Source organism: Ambystoma mexicanum, chromosome 2p, assembly GCF_040938575.1.
Source record: "Ambystoma mexicanum isolate Mex_15411 chromosome 2p, UKY_AmexF1_1, whole genome shotgun sequence".
NCBI classification, from domain to species: Eukaryota; Metazoa; Chordata; class Amphibia; order Caudata; family Ambystomatidae; genus Ambystoma; species Ambystoma mexicanum.
Genome location: NC_090923.1, coordinates 1078274129 through 1078283999, shown reverse-complemented (window position 1 = coordinate 1078283999; position 9871 = coordinate 1078274129). Strand labels below are relative to the sequence as shown.

Below are 9871 nucleotides of genomic sequence, written 5' to 3'. Positions count from 1 at the left end.
CGGTGACACCCTGCTGGGTTCTGGGCTGGGGCCTTTTAGGGCAGAACCAAACGCAGGGGGGCCCGAGATCCAGGGATGGAGCTGGGCACTTGTTGGGGTTGGGGTAGACGAAGTGGGGGAGGTGGGAGGGTGAGAGGGGTGTGCAGTGGTTTGAAGTTGGGGGATGGGGAGTTGGGAAGGGGGTTGGAGGGAAGTTTGATGGGAGGGAAAGGGTATTGAGCCAAAATGTGACCCTTAAGGGGCGGGATATCATGGTGATGGCGCCAGGGTGCCTTACAGTGGTTACCTGGAATGTCAGGGGCCTCAACAGCTATCTGAAACGTAACAAGGTGATGATGTATCTGAAAAGGTTGAGGACCGACATAGCATTATTGCAAGAGACCCACCTCACTAGGGAGAAATTGGAGGTGGTTAAGAAGAAGTGGAGGGGGTGCCTGGTAGGGTCCACATACTCGGCCTACGCTAGAGGAGTTATCATCTGGGTGGCGCCGCAGGTACCATTTCAGCTGCTTCAGGTCACGGGTGACCCAGATGGCAGATTGACTGCTGTGAAGGGTATATTGGAAAACCGAGAAGTGTGTATTGTAAATTTATATGCCCCTAACCAGGACACAGCGGCTTACTTTAGGACCCTGTACGGTAGAGTCGGCCCTCTGCTGGGTGGTGGGATTATTTGGGGAGGTGATTTTAACTGTGTACCTAACCCTAATGTTGACAGATCGGATAGTAAGATAGACAAACCAACCCCAGCAGCAAAGGTGCTGCAGGCCCTCTTCGACCTAGTGGATGTCTGGAGGCAGTTGCATCCAGTGGATAGACAATACTCTCACTATACAGCACCACACGCCCTTCACACAAGATTAGACTATGTGTTCGCCTCCACAGAGTTGGTAGGAGAGATGGAAGGTGCGGAATACAAAGCTAGGGTGCTTTTGGACCACTCCCCCCTGGTCCTGGAGTGGCGGCATCAACCTCCCAGGGCACGGATTCCCACTTGGAAACTCAGAGCCGAGGCTCTGCAGGACCCGGGATTCAGGGAGGATTTAAGAGAGGCGATCACTGAGTACTTCGAGATAAATACTGGTAGTGTAAGCTCTATGGGAACTGTTTGGGAGGCGTTTAAGGTGGTTTTGCGGGGGGTTGCCATTTCGAAGTCTAGGGGACTCCAGGGGGGCATAGAGCAGAGTGGAGGGAATTGAGGAGGAGTTGGAGGGCAGGATGCGTACGGAAGGCACCGCTGATGAGGACAGAGACAGGATAAGGCAATTACAACAGGCCAGTGGGGACTGCTGGGACAGGTTATGTAAACTAAGCTATAAGAAATAAGTGGAGAGACAGCACGCAGGGGGAGGTAAGCCGGGCAGGTTGCTGGCCTGGCTATACAAGAGTGAGACGCCGCGAACGGTGATCAGGGAAATTAAAGGCAAGGGAGGGTGGACTCAGAATACCCAGGAGGGGGTGAATGAGGAGTTCCTGAGATTCTATAAACATCTTTATGAGGACCCAGGTGGCCCTAGAGACCGCGAAATTCGGGTAAAATTGGAGGACATGGGCCTACCCACCTTAGATGAGGCAGAACGCGCAGACGTAGATGCCCCTATTACGATGGAAGAACCCGAACTAGTGGTTCGCTACTTGCCCACCTGTAAGGCCCCCGGGTCCGATGGGCTTCCAAGTGAATTTTATAAAACCTTGCTTCCCCCGCTGCTGGCCATGCTTAACCAGTCATATGAGCAAGGCAGGCTACCAGAGACCCTGCGAGAGGCGGTGATTATCCCGCTTCTGAAGCCGGGCAAGCCTATCACTGATTGTGGGTCGTACAGGCCCTTATCGATGCTCAATCAGGTTAGTAAAATCCTCACTGCTGTACTGGCAAATAGGCTTAAGGCTGTCATTGGTAAACTGATACACGCCGACCAAACGGGCTATGTCAGGAACATAACTGATAATCTCAGAAGACTGCATCACATCCTTGACCAGACAAAAAATGACCCAGGTGAACTGGCAATAGTTTCATTAGATGCGGTCAAGGCCTTCGAGCCAGTGAAAAGGCCCTAGTTGATCGCAACCTTTAAGGGCTATGGAATGGGACCGGGGTACCTCAGGTGGGTGACAATGTTATGCAGCTCCCCGATCGCCAGGGTCAAAACGGGTGCTATCATTTCGGACAAATGGTAACTAAGCAGAGGCACTAGACAGGGCTGGCCGTGGTCGCCCATGTTATACATATGGGCACTGGAGCCATTGGCCACCTGCCTGAGACAGCAATACGAGGAGATAGGTATTCGCACTGCGGATGGCATGCAATTTTTTTCTTTATATGCGGACGACATACTATTATATTTACGCTACCCAGAAGAGAACATGCAATATATTCTAGACATGATGTAGCAATTTGCCGTTCTCTCTGGCATAGCGGTTAACCCCCAAAAGTCTAGCGTGTTCCCTCTGGGGAGATACAAGCTTGTCTTGCCCAGGAGTCTGCAAGTGTTGCCGATTACCCTGGCACACAAAGTCGTTCCGATATCTCCGAATTGACATATACCATATGGCAGAAGGACATGCACGCAACACGGTTAAAGCAGTAGAAGGAATTAAGAACAGCATGGGATTCTGGTCCAGGTTACCCCTGGCTATGGTGGGGAGGGCTGCTCTGCTAAAAATGGTAGTTTTGCCCATACTGTTGCATTTCTTTGTTAACATCCCGCATGGGATCCCGAGGCGCTTTTTCGCTAGCCTCCATAGCCTGTGTAGGAGCTTCATCTGGGGCAACTCCAGGAACAGGGTGGCCCTCTGGAAACTACAGAACTCGTGTGATAGGGGAGGGATCAACCTGCCAAATTTTGAGCTATACTATCTGGCAGGGCAGCTGCAGTATGTAGCAAGATGGCTGTCTGGCGAGGAGACGGCAGAAACCAGGCTGCTGTGCAGGGAACTGCTCCCCTTCTTTCACAAAGAAGTGGTGTGGCTGTCCAAGTCGAGGGTCCGGGGGATGGCGGGGCTGCTGGTACTGGGATGGGAGATATGGCACAGAACGTGGCAGATTGCGGGACACCTGGTTCCGTACTCTATGCAGGTGCCACTTGCAGCACTATGTGGAGAGGATCCCCAGCTGATACAAGGGGTCCGCAAGTACTGGGAACCAGTGGGCCTGGCCACCCTGGGAGACATATGGCTGGAAGGGGAGGCATTAGAATTCCCGAACCTGATCGAAGATACTGGGGTGCATAAAGGGCAGTACATAACTTACACCAGAATTGTCAAGAGAGTACGAGTGAAGTGGCCAACAGAGGTGCTCACCGGACAACCGGATGCCACTATGGAGGCTATATATGATATTTCAGAGGGTGGGCATGAGATTTCCCGCATATACGAGCTGTTGGGGTCCAAGGTGGGGAAGGACTTGACCCAACAGACAACTTTGGGAGGTTGAAGTGGGAGAGCCCATGTCGGATGGGCTCTGGAAAAGAGCCCAAAGATATCATAAAAAAGTGTCCTAGAACGCAAGGCTCCAGCAGATCCAACTATATGTCACACATAGAGCATAGCTCACCCCCAGTAAGATCGCTAGGTTTGGTGGCCATACGACTCAGAAATGCCCTACGTATGGGGTGGAGGAGGCTGGGCTACTCCACATGTTTTGGGCCTGCCCTGAGGTGGGGACACGCTTAGCAGGAAGCGGTATTACACTGAAGGTGGAGTCGGCCTGGGCATGCATGCTGGGGGGATTCCCTAGGCCACGTAACTTAAGGCACATAAGCAAAATGAAAGATCTAGCATATGTCCTGGCCAAACGAAGGATAGCAATGTGCTGGAAGGCAGCCCAGAGGCGGAGGATAGAGTTGTGGTGGGCTGACCTCTTAAAATGGGCAGAGGCAGAAACGGCTGTTTGGTGGGACACGGTTTGTAGGGGAGGGGAGGAGGAGGTAGGACCCCTAATTCAATGGAGGCAGCTGGTGGCTACCATGAGTGGCCCCCCCAGTCTGATCAGAGCGATGATAAAACGGATAAAGAGACGACGATAAACCCGCCTGAAAAATCACAGGATGATGACATGGACATATGGGCTGAAGTTAGGAGGGAGGGAGTTTCATGAGACTGGACAATGCTGATTGTAACACTCTGACGCTGAATCTGATGATGGAATTGTTTTTTCCCAAAAAAAAAAAAAAAACTCTGTGCGGCTCCCGCCGGCTTCTCTGGGATCATTTGCATTGCCGCACTGGACGCCGCAAGGGCGCCCGTCCCTGCCACTCTGGATTTGGGGATCTGAACCTGACTTCCTGTCGATCGGCTGAGGGCAATGGAGGCCATAGCCCATCCCTTCCGAACGGCGCTCGCCCATCCCTTAGGACTGACTGACCCATGTTCAACTTCTGTTCACATGGAACCGTTCTCCACTTTATTCTTCAAAGTTCTCGTTTTAATATTTGCTACTACAACCAAGATCTGCACATGCGGCGGCTCCACTCGGGCCCTCGCCCCGGGCTTCTGTGCGTACTGCAGCAGCCCTCCTACTCGTCTGACTTAGCCCCCGCGGCTCTCAACGCCGGCCTGGTATGGGCCTGATGCTCCAGGGCCATCCATTTTCAGGGCTAGTTGATTCGACAGGTGAGTTGTTACACACTCCTTAGCGGATTCCGACTACCATGGCCACCATCCTGCTGTCTATATCAACCAACACCGTTTCTGGGGACTGATGAGCATCTGCATCATGCGCCTTAACCCCGGGTGCGGTTCATCCCGCAGCGCCTGTTCTGCTTACCAAAAGTTGCCCACTGAGCACTTTCATACAATACCATGCTCCACGCCAGCAAGCCGTGCTTCATACCCATTTAAAGCTTGAGAGCAGGTTGAGATAATTTTGGCCCCAAGACCTCTAATCATTCGCTTTGCTAGATAAAACTGGGGTTTCCGTGCGCCAGCTACCTTGAGTGAAACTTCGGAGAGAACCAGCTACTATATCATTCGATTAGTCTTTTGCCCCTATACCCAGGTCGGATGACCGATTTACACATCAGGACCGCTACGGACCTCCACCAGGCCGAGTTCACCATCTTTCGGGTCCTATCACACACGCTCATGCATCATCTCTAACAGAGCGGGGGAGACGGGTCGGTGGAGAACCCACCGCGACAGGATGCCACTGCAATCGCCGGGCACCGGCCCTCAACATCATTACATCACAGGGTTTCATTCATCCCTCCGACTCGGGCAGGCATTATATTCTTAGTCAGTGTTTCCAGACAGGTCGGGTGGTTAACCGACCCCTGGCGCCCTTTGTGGGCCTCCCCGCCCGGCAGCACGACGTGGTTGGGGTGTATTGAGGGCAGTCCACCACAGTCACATCGGGAGCCCCGTCTCCCGTAGCCACTCTAGCAACCCCGAAGAGGGGCCAGGACAGTTTCCGGATAAGGGCCCGGTGGTGGTCTATCTCCCTCAGCCCCGTGGACACAGCAAAACTGCTGTCAGGGGGCTGTAACACTCTGCTGGAGCAGAGAGCCACCTGCCCCCTGGGGCCTTCCCAAATGCACCCTGCTGGGGCTGGATGTGCCGGGCCGCAGACCCGCAAGGGCCTCCACCGTTCCAGGTGACCAACCTGCCTGCCGTGTTGAATCCTGTGGGTGGACTGCACAGACCCCACCAGTTTACCGCTCAACCGTTTCACACCCTCTTGAACTCTCTTCAACTTTCCCTTACGGTACTTGTTGGTCACCAGTCTTGCGCCTGTATTTAGCCTTAGACAGAGTTTACCACACGCTTTGGGCTGCATTCCCAAGTAACCTGACTCCAAGAAGACCTGATCCCGGTGTGCAAGAGGCTGCTATCGGCCTAACACCATCCGCATGGGGAGACTCGATCAGAAGGACTTGAGCCCCCTGAGTGATGCCGGGGAGTCGGTCTTCTGTACGCCACATTTCCCATGCCTGCTGCTGAATGGGGATTCGGCGCTGGGCTCTTCCCTTTTCACTGGCCGTTACTGAGGGAATCTTGGTTAGTTCCTTTTCCTCTGCTTAGTAATATGCTTAAATTCAGCAGGTCACCATGTCTGATCTGAGGCCGTGGTCGGGGAGCACAAAGCTCAGGGCAGCTGGTCTCGGGCCCGTATGGGGGGTTGCCCCTGCCCTTGGCTCTGGCGAGTGTATTCTGGCCCAATCTGTGACCGAAGCCCACATGGTCACGAGGTCCGTGCTCCATGGCCATCCTGCGCTGGCAGCCGTGGGACACCAAAGACAGCCACACACAGCACGGCCAGGTGCCCCGGGGTAGGGTGAAGGTGCGCCAGGCTTTTTTAAAGCCTGCTGCCGCTGCCACCACATCCGGGGCGCGTCGGCCACCCGGCCCTCCCGAAACCAGCATGAGGTGGGGAAACTGGGGAAACCAGGACGCGTCGGCAATGAGCTTGCGCGCCAGATCCAAGGATCCAGCGACGGTGCTGATCGGGGTCTGACCTTAGGGGGATGAATGGAATGGGGTCCCTGCGACAGCCCCAGCCACGCCAAAGGAGTGAACCCGGGGCGATTGATGTACAAGCGACCCTCAGACAGGCGTAGTCCCGGGAAAAACCCAGGGCCACATGGTGCGTTCGAAGTGTTGATCAATGTGTCCTGCAATTCACACTAATTCTCGCAGCTAGCTGCGTTCTTCATCGATGCACGAGTCGAGTGATCCACCGCCAAGAGCCACAGGCAACTGTTTTTGTCCTAGACGTCGGCCTGACCCTGCCGGTGCAGGAGAGGTTGGGGGAGGCAGCACTGGCTGTGTCAGGACAGCCCAGCTCCCTGTCTAGCTCGGCCGAAAAAATTGTGGTTTCAAAAAAATAAAAAATAATAATCCAGGTGCTCAGCCTGACCGCCAGCTGCAGCAGCACAGCGCTTCCCAGGGGGATGGAGGTAGGCCGCTCCGCCACCTGCTCACACGGCCCGATCCACTCATCCTTCCCCGACCCCTTCCGCTTCCCTTTTGGGAGGGAGGCTGGGAAATGGACAACGAGGCAGGCCAGAGACAGCACAGACAGGGGGTCGGGTGGGACCACTAGAGTCTTCAAACCCCAGCCCGGCCGCATAGGTCCCAGCTCCAGGTACCTGGGCAAGAGGGAAGGTCACCCACTGTGCCAGCGGGCCTGGCCATTGCTCACACACAGATGTGGGCGGCTGGAACCTTGGCGCCCACCGTCAAGTGAGCCAGCTGCACCATGGATCATGCCTGGCTTGCCCGGGTGCCTGTCTGCCTGGGGAGGCACCCCTCGAGAGCAGTTAGGTTTCCCTCGGCTCCCGGCTGCTCCCAGTCAGGGCTTCCCTGGTGACCGGGGTGTCCCCACCAATGCCCAGCCGCTGGCAGGTCAGAGAGAGGAGTGTGCGCCCCCGGCCAGCGCAGATGTGGGCTCAGTGAGGAGAGGGGGCTGGTTGACCACGCGCACCGGACCGCTCTGCGAGAGGTGCCCCGGGATGTGGGTGTGCACGTCTGGGATGCAACCGAGGTCGGGCGCACGGCTCTCCCTCCGGCTGCTCCGCTGTTAATGATCCTTTATGCCCCCACCCACAAGCAGAAACCATTCACACTCAAATGCCCCATTTCTCCTTCCAAACACGTTCCAGATTCAAATGCCACCTCCCTCCTGTCCTACATGCCACCATCCCTCCATCCGAACCCACAAAGACACCAACATCCGTCCCTCCATACCTACACCAAGATGCTCCACCCCTCAGAGCCACACCCATATGCTTCCTCTCTACCTCCACACTCAGATGGCGCCATTCGCCCTCTCTCTATACCCACACCCGATTACCCCATCCCTTCGACACACACATGCTCCCACCACTCCAATAAACCAACATCCTTCTCTCCAGACAAACATTCCCCATCCCTCCATTCACACTCAGATGCCCCCTTCCTTCCCACCAGAGCGCTCCAGCCCTGACCCACATGCTCCACCATTCCCTGACATGCCCCCATCATATGCCCATTCCATATCAACAATGCCCCCTCCGATCCAGACTCCACGATGCACAATTCCTTCCTCAAGACCCATACCATGATGGCCCATGCTCCCTCCACACAGAAAGATGCCCCTATCCGTCCTCCGACCAATGAGCCCAAATCCTTCCCTCCAGACCCACACCAATGTGCCCCATCCCTCCCTCCAGATGCACATCAATGTGTCCTGTGCCTCCCTTCATACCCAAAGCAATGTCCCCATCCCTCCCTACAGACCCACACCCATGTGCACCATCCCTTCCTCTCAGAACCACACCAAGATGCCCCATCCCTCCCTCTAGACCAATACCGTAATGCACCATCCTCCCTCTACATAGCAAGATGCCCCTTGCATCAGATGCCCATGTGCCGATCCTGAATCACATGCAGATAGCCCCAGCCAACCCCCTCTAAAACCACCCATCCTAGTATGCCCCCATCCGCCCAGACCCACACCAATGTGCCCCGTCCCCTCCTTCCAGACCCACACCAATATCCGGTCATCCCTCCCTAGACCAATGTCCCCATCCCTCCCATCAAACCCACACCAATGTGCCCCCAACACCTCCCTACAGAGCCACACCAAGATGCCCAGTCCAACTTCCCAATCCACACCTAGATGACCAATGCCACTCTCAAGACCCACTGTGCCCATCTCTCCCTCCAGAAAAACGCCCATGTGCCCCATCCACCTCCCTCCAGAGCCATACCAATGTGCCCCACCACCTCCCTCCAGAAACACACCAATGTGCCCCCACCACCTCCCTCCAGAGCCACACCAATGGGACCCGACCACCTCCCTCCAGAGCCACACCAAGATGCCCGTCCCACTTCCCAACCCACACCTAGATGACCCATGCCACCGTCCAGACCCACTGTGCCCCATCTCTCCCTCCAGAAACACACCCATGTGTACCATCCCTCCACCCAGATCCACACCAATGTGCCCCCACCACCTCCCTCCAGATCCACACCAATGTGCCCCCACCACCTCCCTCCAGAGCCACACCAAGATGCCCCATCCCACTTCCCAACACACACCTAGATGACCCATGCCACCCTCCAGACCCACTGTGCCCCATCTCTCCCTCCAGAAACACACCCATGTGCCCCCACCACCTCCCTCCAGAGCCACACCAAGATGCCCCGTCCAACTTCCTAACCCACACCTAGATCACCCATGCTACCATCCAGATCCACTGTGCCCCATCTCTCCCTCCAGAAACACGCCCATGTGCCCCATCCACCTCCCTCCAGAGCCACACCAATGTGCCCCACCACCTCCCTCCAGAGCCACACCAATGTGCCCCGTCCAACTTCCTAACCCACACCTAGATGACCCATGCTACCCACCAGACCCACTGTGCCCCATCTCTCCCTCCAGAAACACACCCATGTGCACCATCCCTCCACCCAGATCCACACCAATGTGCCCCCACCACCTCCCTCCAGATCCACACCAATGTGCCCCCACCACCTCCCTCCAGAGCCACACCAAGATGCCCCATCCCACTTCCCAACACACACCTAGATGACCCATGCCACCCTCCAGACCCGCTGTGCCCCATCCCTCCCTCCAGAAACACACCCATGTGCCCCCACCACCTCCCTCCAGAGCCACACCAAGATGCCCTGTCCAACTTCCTAACCCACACCTAGATGACCCATGCTACCCACCAGACCCACTGTTCCCCATCTCTCCCTCCAGAAACATACCCATGTGCACAATCCTTCCGCCAAGATCCACACCAATGTGCCCCACCACCTCCCTCCAGAGCCACACCAATGTGCCCCCACCACCTCCCTCCAGAGCCACACCAAAATGCCCCGTTCCACTTCCCAACCCACACCTAGATGACCCATGCCACCCACCAGACACACTGTTCCCCCATCT

At 55.9% G+C, this 9871-nt stretch overlaps 1 non-coding gene across 1 annotated transcript; it reads right to left on the bottom strand.

The window, feature by feature from the left end:
* Positions 1 to 6534: 6534 nt before the first annotated feature.
* Positions 6535 to 6685, bottom strand: LOC138568353 (5.8S ribosomal RNA). The gene has a single exon (XR_011302691.1). It is a non-coding gene; the product is annotated as a 5.8S ribosomal RNA (ribosomal RNA).
* Positions 6686 to 9871: the final 3186 nt, after the last annotated feature.